The 14,637-nt window shown below is 27.3% G+C and overlaps 1 protein-coding gene across 1 annotated transcript in view; it reads left to right on the top strand.

The window, feature by feature from the left end:
- Nucleotides 1-14,637, top strand: part of LOC119671037 (putative GPI-anchored protein pfl2) — a 52,624-nt gene that overhangs the window by 18,049 nt on the left and 19,938 nt on the right. Inside the window, exon 2 of the mRNA XM_038081527.1 lies at nucleotides 6,936-6,972. The gene's annotated coding sequence lies outside the window, so the exon portion shown is untranslated. The remainder of the gene's footprint in view (nucleotides 1-6,935; nucleotides 6,973-14,637) is intronic.

Below are 14,637 nucleotides of genomic sequence, written 5' to 3'. Positions count from 1 at the left end.
AATAAAGGTTAGCAACCTCATAGATAAGGGTATATCATCGTTAACATCTTCATATAAAGAATAGCGTTGTGCTTCGGTACGACGCTTTTATAGTAATTGAAAAATTTTATTAATGTACATAAACGAATATGTATTAACGAAATAAAGTCAGTATTATTAAATACATTATTACTTTAAATTAATTAATTAATTATATAAAATTTAAATTAGTTGTAAGACAGGTTAATTAACCTCAGAATGAGACTTTATGTATTTCCTCTTTATGAGCTCTTGCATTTATCATATTTACAGGTAATAAGTCAGATTAAATTATTTATTACTCATAAATAAGTTCGGTTTATTTCATTTTCAAATTATGTTTACTAATATTATACTTGATTTATGTAAATAAAATTATTTTTTTAAAGAATGTTTAAAACGGTTTTAGATAAAATTGTTTACTGAAAACAAAAATTAAGAAACGTGAATTTCATTATCTACACATATCAATAGCTACCATCGCGTTTACTTCAAATAGTCAAATCCATATAATCTCCAAACATGTGCTTTGTATCTTTTTTCAACATGTTTCTGCCGTTACGAAATTTGAGCACTTCATTTGTTTGTTACTCATCTCGGAGATATTTGTGGCTATCGTCTTCTCAATGTATATTATATTTCAAAGATACTTTTAATGCTCTCTTTACACTTTCGTTATACTGATTTGCCACTTCGCTGAATCTTTTTTCTGCGTTTTTAAATCTTCTGATTTGTCTTCTTGGACACAAAAACCTGTCCTATCTCAAACTTATTTCTCTTATTTCTTATATAAATTCTTTTGTTTTTGTATTCTTTATTTTTTTTTTTTGAAATTTTTGCTTTTATTAGATTGTGTATGGTTCGGTTCAGAACTGTTTTTTCAAAAACAGCTGTTAAGCTGCTTTTACCTGTATTGACTTGCGATTTTAAACATCTGCACACGCTATTCACCTTTGTTTTTATTCTTTTCATTTTTCACTAAGATCACACATATCAGATACATACGACAACGTCGACGACGACGACGAATACGACGACTACGATAAAGACGATGACGGACGACGACGCGTACAATCATTTTGTTTTGTATGGTAAAAACGTAAAATATAATTAAGAATTCCTGCCGTTATGTCTCTGGAATTCTGTAAACAACCTGATTTTACATTAGTTCAAAGCAAATAAACCAGAGTTGTTAGACTTATTTCTTGTAGTAATGTACATAGATACTTTTACGCATTTATGTCATTTGGAACATAGAAAATAGTTATTATTACCTGTATAACATTTTCATTGCTGTTAGTTTCTGTTATGTATCTTAAGTAGAACAGATATGTATAATTTTTTTTTTTAAATTTTTTGAATAGATACTTTTACAGTTCCGGTTTTACCCTTAAACAGCTGTGTATGTAAATATTTTGTGCGGAAGAAATTATATTAAATATGTTTTTCTATAAAAATTTAGATAGGTTTTATTAACACTTTAAAATAAGTTCTTTAATGTAATTAAAAATTCTTTGAAATATACATATAACAAAAGACATATCATACATACCTTGAGATCTATAATAATTATAAAAATTAAAAAAAGTTCAATATTTTCTCATTCTAATTGTGTATCTTAATTTTATTGTTCTTTGTGTGTTTGTTGTATCAGTGATTAATACGTTAGAACTCTGCTAATCCGGATCCATAAAAATTGGGGTCAATCCGGATCACTGAGAAATTCGAAATGTGGAAGTCATATTAGAAATGCAGGAAAAGCCCTATATATGTTAATATATATTTAGTTTAACTACAGAAACTAAATAAAAGCTGAACAATAATACACTACTCATTATAGTAATCATTATAGTAATAAAGTGTATAAGGGAATAGCAAACAAAGCGTTTAGTTGAATAAAACCTACATGTGTGTATAATTAAAACCCATAAATGTGATTTATCTTACTAGACTATCGAGCAGATACATTCAAAACATGTGATTCGGATTAGCGTAACAGTTGTTGATTCGGACTACAAGGTACATAATAATGCATATTTTACACTTTCTAATTTTTATTGGATTATGAGAGAATCTGAGTTTCCAAATATTCGGACTATCGGAGGCCTACTGTAGTTCCACTCAAAAATCTCAGATTTAAGTTAATAAAAAGTTGTTGTTTCTAAGAAAAAATATTAATGAAAAAAAAGCTATATAACTACCACAAAGATACGAAATAATATTGAGTACAGAAGAAGTACTAAATTGATTTTATGTCGATTATTAATTAATTTCAATATACACCAATTACATGTATATGTTTTTTGATTTCTAATATACGTGTAAATGACAATAGGTTGTTATAGATTGAATGCTGATTCAGAGATCATATATAAAAATTTTAATCGTTATTTAATTTGTATAGTATTGGACATCTGTATATTAATTAGTACCTTGCAATGAACTAATATATAGATGTCCAATACTAGGACACCTGTATATTAGTTAGTACCTTGCAATGAACTAATATATAGATGTCCAATATTAGGACACCTGTATATTAGTTAGTACCTTGCAATGAATTTTATAAATATTTCCATTTTAGTACACTTCAAAAATTTTTACTATTATGTCAAAATTAATATATCTTGTTTTATAATTATTAACATAAATATCTCAGAAAATTATAGCTATACATAATTGATTTTCACTTACTTGGCAGTGTTGTAGCCAGAATTGTGCCAAATAGAAAATATTTTTTTTTGGCAGTGATATTAACAATAGATTATATTGACACTACGCGCCACAACCGCCGAATGGGAACCAAGGTAATACATGCTTAGTGTAAGTGGCGACTAAAATTCAGTATGAACCAGCCGATACTGTTTGGAGTATAAATGATAATGATCGAGTTTCACTTAAGACACTTAATATGTAAATCTGATACTACGGTTGTTGGGCCCGCAGCTTCGATGTCTTGACTAATTAATGTTGGCCTTTTTAATTAAAGTATCGTGGTGGCTATAATTTAAACCCAATACTTTATTCCGATATAAAGTTGTACCGGTTGTAAACTCGCTTCCTTTGCAAGAAGGAAACCATATAACCAAATGTATAGTTTTCCTAACCAAGAAGGAATGTATAGTTTCAATTGATACTGGCGCGAATCCTTGAAATAGGAGGCGTTAAAAAATTATGAACTGTATCACTACACATCACTATGATATCCAATACAGATTCATGTTTAAAATTATAAATTAAACAAAAATTAAAATATCTTTCAAATAAAATAAAAATATACTAAGCTTTTGCTTACTCTACTGTCTAGTAATAGAACGAGGATTTCTACAGTTGCAGTTGACAAAAACTTCATGTAAAAACTGTCCTTTCCTTAAAAAGTTCTTGAGTTTATTTTTTACCCATGGCTATGCTCATTTTATCTACATAAATTATGCGTTTATTTTTAATCTGCTAATAAATTATTCAATGGTATTGGTGATTTCAAACGTATCACCTGTAAAAAAATAAAACCGTATCTACGTGTCTACTTGAGTCAGTGCCGCCTCACCCATAAATAAATATTAGACTTGAAAGTGTTAGCAATTGTAATCATACCGATGGATTTTTCTGCTTTTTTTTTCTTTATACAATTTATATATTCAGAAAATGTTCAAGGTCGTTCATTGGTAGTTCAGTTCACCAGTACATTGTGAATAAAAACTGTGTGATTGACTCCTCCAAACGTCACTGATGCTGCCCGCCTCGTTTGTATCTTTTCTTGTCGTGTATCTTTTATTTTTATTCAATTCTTAGTCTACGCCGCTGCTGCTGCTGCTATTAAATATTAAATCATGCATACGACAGCGGGCACATTTTGTTCGGACGTGAACCTTTGTTTATTATTCGAAAATCGTTGTTGTTGTTGTTGTTGTTGTTGTGCTCCTTTTGTGTCAACTTTTATTACAAACTCTCCTCTACATTGTCTAATTCTCAGTGCCATGTGTCATTATCCTGTGGGTTCAGACAACTTTACAAGAGAAGATACAATTTATAAATATGATATTTTTGGTAAGAGTTATCTGCTCTTCATAGTACGTAGACGACGTCGCAAATCAGATTGTAGGGTGAGTGTGTATGGGAATTGTGAATGTAGTTCAATGACTTCAATTTTTTTTTTTTTTTGTTATATCTTTCGTAATGGAAATGATAATACATATAAACAAGAATATCATAATTTTTTTTCAATGATATTGATATCAGATTTTAACTGATCTGAACTAAAATTATTTTTATTTTTTATATGCCTTAAATCTTTGTGTAAATATTATGGAGGCTATAATTTTTTTTAAACAATTAATTAGCATTTTTTTGGTATTTCTACAGATACACATATTGAAAGAGAAACATTGTACATTGTATAATGTGAAATGAATACATATGGAAATATATTCATGTATTAATAATATATAATACAGTCACATGGTTTCAATTCTTTACCTTTCATCTACATATCCTTATATTTTTCTTTTCTTTTTATTTACCACATTCAACACGTATTAATTTCCGGTCTGTGAAGAATATTTTAAAGTTTCATGCTCTTTTAAAAAACACCTGGTTTCGTTTGTCAATTTAACCGTAAATGTTTTTATCTGCTTAACCACATTTTCACCTTACTTCATTGCACCCTAATGCAATGAAGAGTACATCCTATGAACTTCATTTAACATGTTAACAATATTATTGCAATACAAGTTTTATTCAAGTCTTTAGTGGTCAATATATCTAATGCAGCGTGGCTTAACTTTGCTGCTATTGAATTTATAAAATTAAATACAAGTTATAGTGCTTATGCAAACTTAAGATCTCTTTAAGGATCTTAGTCAGCACTAAAAAATTTTACGATGTTTGGGTTCAATAAACAGTATGGATATAAATGTCTATATCAAGAGAGGGAAAGTTTCAATACAAGTAAATTCTTTCTTGTCTAGTAAAATATTTGTTGTAATTCGAAATACAGTAATGCTCCAATCTATTTCTATCAGTACAAAAATCTCAGTATCGTCCGAACAGTAAGTAAGTATGGATACCTAGTCCTTTTAAACTTACTCACATATTCTTCCGATATCAGTTTTTCGATTCTCAGTATCGTCCGAACAGTAAGTAGGTAAGTATGGATACCTAGTCCTTTTGAATTTACTCACATATTCTTCCCATATCAGTTTTTCGATTCTCTTGATATTAGATTCGACCATATATCGAAAATGGTATTGAGATAAATTAGTGAAGTACTTTGAACTTTTAATATTACATAAGTAAATAAACAATACTTATTGTCCCGTCGATACTGAGATTTTTGTACTGATATAATCCGATTCGAGCATTATTACCACCTTTTCTGATATTCCTCCAACAAATATTCTACTGGGCTACATATCATATCATAATATGATCAATCAAAAACCGCTTTTCGAGAAAACTACTATGATCAGAAAATATTATGAAATTTGAAATATTTAATCTTTTCGATTCTGGCAACTCTTTGTTTAGCTTGGCAATACTGTCACTGACAACTGTGTCAAATTTCATATAAATATTTTATTTGTTCAATAGTTACATGTGTTTTGTGAGCAACAAAAATTTAATAAGCAATTTTTAAGATATCTGACTTTATTGAGCAAAAATTGTTACAAAAAAATTTTTTTTTCGTGTTATAATTTTTTTTGGAGAAATATTGAGGATATTGCAGAGATCATTCGGTGCCTTCAAAGTCTGCTTTGTCAGAAATCAAAAAAATATTGACAAGTTTTATAAAAAATTAAAAGAGAGTAGAGAAGAAGTTGAAGACAAGATAGGCCACGATGGTCATCTATATTAATGACAAACACGTCTAAGAAATCAGTTGAGGTAAAAAATCATCATGTGACAATAAGAGACCTCACTGATATAGTGAATACTTTAATGTGAAGGATATTTTGTGTGACTTCTGTCTATTCGCTAAGCTCAAGAGACCGCTTTTTCGATACAACTAAAGATTAAAAACTGAAGCGACTCCTATACTTCTTTATTAATCTTCTTTATTAATCAAAACCTTAGTCCTGTTATAAAAATATGGTGTTCAGAACGAGTCGCTTACCTAAAATTGTGGGAATGTGTACACCTATCCATTAAAGAATTTAATATTAGAAGTTGCAAGTGGCACATGGGCTGCCACACATGGCTTTATACCTACATTAAAATTCTGATAACAAACAACGTCGAACTTCTATTAAAATAAGTGTTATATCGTTTAAATTTCTCACATTCAAAGTAGAGGTGTGCTTCAGCTTTGAAAGCGTAAATTTTTGTGTTATCGTTATCAGAGTTTTCGTGCAAATATCCGGATATGTGTAAATAGTTAATAGACTGATTTATCCAGTTAGTCGATTTTGTTTTGAAAATTTTAAATACTGAAAACATCCTGAGTATATCGCAGTAATTAAGATTCAATATTATTTTTGTGGTGGATTTGTTATTAAAAAAAATTTTTTTGGCACTTATCACACCCCTGAAGAAGTTTATTTCCTTCTTACAAGTGTTCGTATGCTAGTTTTTAAAATATTTAATTAGTAGTTTTTAAGTTCATTAAAACTTTATATTAGTTGAAGAATCTCAGAATGGTTACAGGCTTTTCGGGAAGGTATGCAGATCTGAGGCCAGTTATTGCTTCGTCTGATGTAGTGATAAACAATAATCCAGTCAAGACGTAGAGAGGGGTTATGAATAAACCTCGCAGTTAATAGAGAGTAAAAGTGCTCAAGTGCACTGACTCAACTAAGCTCAACAAGATAATAATGTGTTAAAAGATTACTTTGTCGATGCCGATATTTAACTTTATATTTATATATTTTCATTTATTAATGATGATTAATTTAATAATTTGGTATTATTTTTATTTACAGAAAGAGTGCCGGTGTAAAATCTAAGGAATTCGATGAGGTATGTATATATATTATATTTGTATATTAATACACACATTTAAATAAATGCTGTCAGATCTTTGAAAACCTCAAATAAATCCTAAACAAATATTCTGTACTGTCAAATTAAATGAGATTGACGACTTCAACCACAAAATTTTCAAAATTCCTTTATAATATGTTTTAAAGTAAATAAAATGTCACATTCAATTAATTTTTTTAACAAATGCTTAATAAAAAATATTTAAGCTTTGATATGCTCTGCTCTGTCTGCATTGTCTCATAATGATTACACATATCAGTGGAAGGCATTATTGTGTGGTCTAATTTTATTCCAAAATCACTCGTTGCAACTCACATATGTCGCATAAATTGCCTGCTATATATGTGGTATGTAGATACTTTTTGCTTAGAGTATCTTACAAAGTGCGCAGCATTTTAATTCCAAAAATTATTGAACTCTTGATTTCTGCTTAGTTTATGTTTCAATGAACTTTGGGCATTATTTTTGTACACATTTGGATTTTGAAAATTTGTGGTAGTTTTTTTTTTGTTTTTATATCAATCCAGGCTGAATGTTATTACTGCGACTGTGGCTATGACTGACTGTGACTGTCTGATCACGTTTCTCGAGTGTGCGTTGTTGTTGTTGCTTCACAATTGGTGGCATGTCGGTGTCAATAACATTAATCGTACCACAAACACATTTTTAGGACACGTTTTTTTTCTGTTTACCCTTCAATTTTTTAGGATACAATTCGTATGGTTTTATTTTTCTACAGTTCAATAAATAATTGTCTTGGGCTGCTGTTTTTTTTTATTATATTAAAAATTTTTTTCTTTGTTTGCTTATTTTTGTTTTTTGGAAAATTGCTTCGTTTACACAATTTTATTGAAAGTATCATTTCATTTTTGTTTACAAATTCTTTAAGTGTTTGATGTATATATAAGTTAAATAAATAGATTACTGCATTGAAATTTAGAGTCCGTTCTATGTTTACATTACAATTTATTTAAATTTTTACTACTTTGGTTTTGAATTTTATTATATTGAAGTTGATTTTGTTTACACCACTTCTCTACAGTTAAATTTTGTTTATTTTGATTGACTCACATTATTTATTAAAAGTTTAGCTGATATTGAACTAACTTTGACAACTGTACCTTAATAAATTGATATCATATTTTAATCTATTACAAAATATCTTTATTTAAACATGTCTTTAGAATTTGTAGTCATTTGTCTTTATTAAAAATGCACTTTACTAGCACTCTGCACTTTAAAAGTAAATAAAGTTTCTGTTGCATAGTTGGGTGTTTATTTTTGTTATTTTTGTTATTTTCATATTGCATAAATTTATTACGAATCGCTAATAATATTTCATAATTCCGAAGTACACCCACATTATCGCCCACTTGTCGTCCTCTACTATTAAATTGTTGTTGGCGGATGAGTAATTTCCACGCACTCCAAATTGGTCATCACTGAACACACCCATTCTTACAATCCATTTTTGCTTTACTATTGCAGTGCTGCATACATACACATATTGACATACTTTGTAAGCAGGCAAAACCATGCAAACTAGTGCCATCGTGCATTGTCAACGTGATTGTGTTCCAATGCTTTTATGTGTGTGTGTGTGCGTTAGTATAAATGTCAGCCGTAATAGCAACCAAATTGCAATGTGAGGTGCAACTGCTTTTGACAGTTGGCAGTTCGGAGTTGACAGTTGTACGCTTACACATATCAACATTAACTTTTCAAGATTTTTAAAAACAAAGTTTTTAAAATTTAATGAAAACTAAAGAAAATATAAAAATCCTTGCAAAAATAAAACGGAAGGATAAATAGATTTTGAACTGCTTTTCATCATTATTTTATTCATAAGTTTCATAAAATTTTTTAAACATTTTATTGTGTATACATTTTCATTTAAAGAGAAGCGGTATTTTAATATTATAAACATTACTTATATTACCTAAATATAATAACTAATAGTAACCATGAAGATATGAAAATTAGATAGTTTCTTTATATATCTCAAGTGAATATGCAAGTGGATATTTTATATTTAGTGTGTCAAAATGTTTGCTAGGCGCTGAAGAGATCATCAGAAGTTCTATATAGCAGCATAAAACTTATTTATTAACTCAATTGTTCAAGAGCTTTTATATATCTTTTTGTAGTTATATTTTCTCCGTTGCTGTTTTCCAGTGACAAGCCATCACTGTGTCCGAGTATCGGTATTTAGCGATATACTGAGGGCATGACCTTGTAACCATTATTTGGTTATGAGTGCACGACGGTGACAAATTTCCAGTTTGATCTAAGGAGCTGAAGGTTTGGGCACAAGAAATATATGTATAAGAAATATATGAAGTAAGCTTATTAAGATATTTGTTAGGCGGAGGTATTGACATCCAATTTAGTAATGATTTCACGAGTTTATTTTATATTAGCTCATTAGCATGAGATGAATAGTTTTCTAGTGAGAGATACATAAGTTTTTCTTTCTGTAAATGAATTATTTAAGTTAAATGAAATGAATTTTAATTATAGGTATAAAATATATTAAATAACTTGACAAAATTAACGAATTAGACAAGCCCTTCTGTCTTTTTGCTAGTCTCAAAATATAATAATGACTTTATTTTATATAAATTATATATAAATTATATATTAGATATAATAATAATTAATATTGAAACTAAACCCTTCCACATTTATTAAGTTTTTTATGATAAATAACTAAATGAACGTTTTATGTAATTAAATTTGTAATAACAAATATGTAAAAGTAACATAGTTGTTTAGTTCTATATATTTTTATATCTTATCATAGGTTTCGAAATGCCGGAAGTAATTATCGCATTGCAAATATGTAACTAAGAGGCACTTGACAGTGGGAACAATTATTTGTATAAACTACATTAAATGTAGTATTTATATTGGTTCTTTTGTTTAACCACTATGATATGTAAATCATTGCATAATAGTTTTTTATACATGCGCCAAATATATCTCTACTATTTTCTAAAAACTTTTATACTTTTGCAAAAGTTGATAAACTTTTTTTTTTAGGTATATTTATAAAATTTAAAATATTTGCTTTAATAAAGAATTATGTATCATTTACTAAAGTTATTAAGTTCTTAATGGAAAAGTTTTTTTAAACTTTTATTGCTTAAAATAATTTTATCATTATTGTTAGTTATTAAAAAACCATTGTTGGTCAAAGACTTTAATTTATGGTTGGTAATCTTTCATAAGGGTGTTATTAATACATTCAGCCAATGATTTCATGGTTTGTTGTTTGCAATATAGTCTTCCGGTTACCATCAGGGTTGGTTAGAAAACTTCCATGTACCTTAATTAGCGATTTGCTACCATATTCCTCGCAAGAACTCTTAATATAGAAGAGTAGAGTCTAAATCCATCCCGTCGAATTTAGATAATTCAATAGGTCTCTCGTCTTCACTGATAAACAGTGTGATAAATTGTCAAAGAACCTATTTCTTCTGGACGCCAAAGCTATGTATTCACAGAGAAAATGTATAATGGTTTTTTTCCTGCGGGTTTTCACAACTTCTGCAGTGAATGATCTTACATAGTACGCTGTGCTTTGATAAAACGGATGACAGTTTCGATGTTAAATATCTGTTGAATTGTAAAAGTATTCATCTTCTCGCTTTACTGAATGTTTACACTGACTAGGATTTGGCAAGACCTGGCTAAAAAGAAGCCTCGATAATCTTATATATATTATATAAAATCAATATTAATCTTATCACTTGTTGGAGTTAATTATTCTTATTCAACATTCAATTAAATTAATTAATATTATTTCTTTATTTAATATTAAAGAAATTAATTAATATTATTTAAATCAGTTAATATTTTGTGCTTTTAAATTGAAAGAAAAATCACTAAAACTTTTTTCTCTTTATAACTTTAAAACTATTAAAAATGATTGTATTCCATTTGATTTAAGATATCGATAGTGTACTTCAATTTAATAGCTTAAAACTATATTTCTTTGAAAAAATTATCAAGAGAACTTACATTACAAAAATTATACATAAAAATAAAATAACTTTCCTATAGAAGCAACTTTCAATATATTGTGTGGTGATGATTATTTACTTCCGACTTTCACTAGTTTTTACACTTTATTTATTTAATGTGATGTGTAGTTATTAAAATTTTCGTTTAACGTACTTCACACTTCATCACTCTGATTCTCTTCCCAACACTTGCCAAGATCAAAAAAAAAGAAGTGAATATTTTTTTTACCTTTTGATTTTTTGTACTTCAAGTTCACGTTATTTAAACTGTATCTCCTTTGTGGTTCAGATACTCCCACTTGAAAGCATTAAATCAGTCGATGACGTGTTATTTGGTCAGCTTACCATGAATTATTGGAATGACTGTATTGCATGCAACTGAGGCATAATTTATTTGAATGGTATTTCATAAGAATTTGTATTGAGAAATAAATATTTTTAAATAATTGGGTTTTTTTTTTGTTTAATAATGAAATTAAGTAAATTAATACGTTGTATATTTGTTCTAAATCTATATTAACTCTATTATTATAATCAGGATTTTCCATTTTTTTTGTTTTAAATATAAAACTTGAAATTAATTCAGTAAATTAATTAATTTAATAATTTATTTAAAAAGTAATTTATTCATTGTGAGTTGACGTGTCTGTGTAATATATATAAATTTTTAGGTTTTTTGATTAATTAATTTTATTTTTATTATAAATTACATTATTTATTTATTTTATTTTTTTTTATTTTATTTATTATTTTTTTTTATTTTTATTTTATTTTTTATATTATTTTTTTTTATTTTATTTTTTTATTTTATTTTATTTTTTTTATTTTATTTTTTTTATTTTATTTTTTTTTACTTTATTTTTTTTTATTTTATTTTATTTTATTTATTTTATTTATTTTATTTTATTTTATTTTACTTTGAATCTTTAACTTTCTGGCTTTAATCAAAAATATGGTACTGGTAGCTGGCACTTTGCTTCTTTTTTTTTGGTTAATCTGCTCTTAGTTGACACTTTGACTGTTGTTTATTGTAATGTTAAGTGCTAAGCTAAGCATTCATTACATGTGTGAATGAAGTGTGTGGTTTGCTTTGTAATTTATATGAATTAAATTAAAATTAATATAAATTAGTATTTTAATAAAACATGAAGTTTTTAAAAACGGAGATGGCACACTTTTTGCAATGTAGGTAGTTTTATTAATATCGGGCTTAATAATTACAATACTTAAATGTATTTTATTGAGGATTTTTTACTTCCATTGTCAGAAGTTAAGCAAAAAGGAATGGTTACTTTCTGTATCAAAAGTAAAGTCAATAATAATGTTCATAATAAAACTTTTTAAATTACAAATCTTAAATTATTAAATAAAATTTAAATATCTACAATTTAAATTTCGAGATCAATATTACACATTTTTGCTGCATTCAAAAAGTTAAAGATTAAATTAAATTTTGATTTGTTGATGTAATTAAAACTTTTTTTTATTTTTCTGTTTTTATCAGTCAAAAAAATTTCCATTTAATTACCATATAAAAAAGAAGGCCACCCATTTATTCCAAGAATAATAATTCAAAAGCAATTTCAAATAAAATGCCAATAAAATAGAATTATTAAGAAAAGTATCATTCTATTTTTAAGTCTTCATTCACCAACTCATTCAGTGCCCATTGGTCTTAGGCTCGTATCTATTCTCATATAAATTGCAGTACAATTATGAAAACATTATTCACATAAACCGCGGCACATAAAATTATGTTCGTAGATTAGAAAAATATTTCAAATCTCATTATATAGTATAAAAATATGAACATAGTTATTATTGTATAAAATATCATATTGTACTTATATTTTGTATATATGTTTGTAGCAACCGCCCTCTTTTGAATATGTATGTTTTGTTGGAGATGAAAGAAAGGAAGTGACCATTTGTTACATCGTTGTCGAGTTCCATTGCGGCAACTGAAATCAGCACAAATCACCAAAGCGTTAAACTAAACGTTTTTGTTGTTATAATTGTGCTTGAGATAGTATTTAGAATTTTAGGTCTCGACATAAAATTTTTAGTAATCGCTTTATATACTTATATATAATATATACATATAAATATGTATTTCGTTATAAATAAAATGAATTAGGTTTATATTGAGTTTTTTTTTTAGTCGTCGTTGTTATGCCATTACATAAATGCTTTGGTTAAAAGGTCATTGATAAAGTTTTAATTATGTATGCCACAGTTTATGTACATTATACGTGAAATATTGCATTTTAGGGGCAGTTACTATAAATTTTATATATTGTCAGTCAATGAAACTGAAATTGAAACTTAGCATTTAACTATAAACCACATTTTAATTTGTTTGTTTTTACAAATACCAATACTTTGCTGTAATTAAGTTATTTTTACTAATAGTTTAATTTATACACACAAATAAAAAAGTTATAAAATGGTCTTGTATTCATTGTATTGTAAATATATCGGTTGATTGAAGTTATTGTAGTAAATTAACTACTTAAAAGCTTCACTGAATTTATGGTTTTGAATAAAAACTATTTGAAAGAGAAGAATTGATTATTGAAAAGAATGTTTTTTATTTGTTTTGGAACATTTACTCATGACTCAACCATTTTAGCAGCGAATACTTCTCCAAAATTACCCTACGACATCAAAACTTCAAAAATTAATAAGCAAACTTTTTGTTTTAAATATAAGTTATTTAAAATCAAACTGTTATGTATTAAAAAAAAAACAACAAAATTTTTGGTTTTGTTTTAGAATTTTTACTGATGACTCAATCATTTTACCAATGGATACTCCAAAAGTACCCTCCTTCAAAATTTAAAAATTACTAAGCAAACTTCATGTTTATTGGAATATAAATTATTTGATTTACAAAAGAGTTCTATTTTAAAAATAAAAATAAAATTCTTTGTTTTGTTTTGAAACCTTAACTGATGACTCAGTCATGTTGGCAATAAAGAATTCTCCAAAAGTAACTACCATATATCTACACGCTAAAAAGTACGTTTGGAGATAGACGCTAAAAAGTACTAGACAAAACAACTTATTGGTTCGAAAAATTATGTATAAAAAAGACCAATGAAAATTACATACTTTCTTAATCGAAAACTTGACTTATTACAACCAAAGACTTCATTCAAATGATCATAAAGAAACGATTCGAAATATCTAGGAATACACCACAATTGAAAATTGTTATAGTTAGATATATGTTATTTATTTTTGAATTAACACTAAAATTAAAATTTTAAATTTAACTAAGAATAAGGAACTGGACTACTGGGTCCTTCGCTTTATGAAAATATATGTTACGACGTATATATTCTCAACAGATAAAGTTTTAAGTCTTATTTAAAACTCAAAAATCTGACCCAACGTCTGCATTAGCTCTGCTGTGATTAGAATTTCGGGTACACTTTCGCTTTATTAACTTTACTTTCATTAATGGTATATACATTTTTATTCACCGACGAAATTCGAAAATATTATGCATTTTCTTTCGTCATGAAAATCTTGCCAGAATCTAGCCCGTGTAGGCCCAGCAGACACAAATTTGAATCCTGTAAAAATCTTTATCGAAAAATCTATTATTCGA

The sequence above is a fragment of the Teleopsis dalmanni genome, chromosome 1 (assembly GCF_002237135.1).
Source record: "Teleopsis dalmanni isolate 2A chromosome 1, ASM223713v2, whole genome shotgun sequence".
NCBI lineage: Eukaryota > Metazoa > Arthropoda > Insecta > Diptera > Diopsidae > Teleopsis > Teleopsis dalmanni.
This window is presented reverse-complemented; position numbering and strand designations above follow the sequence as displayed.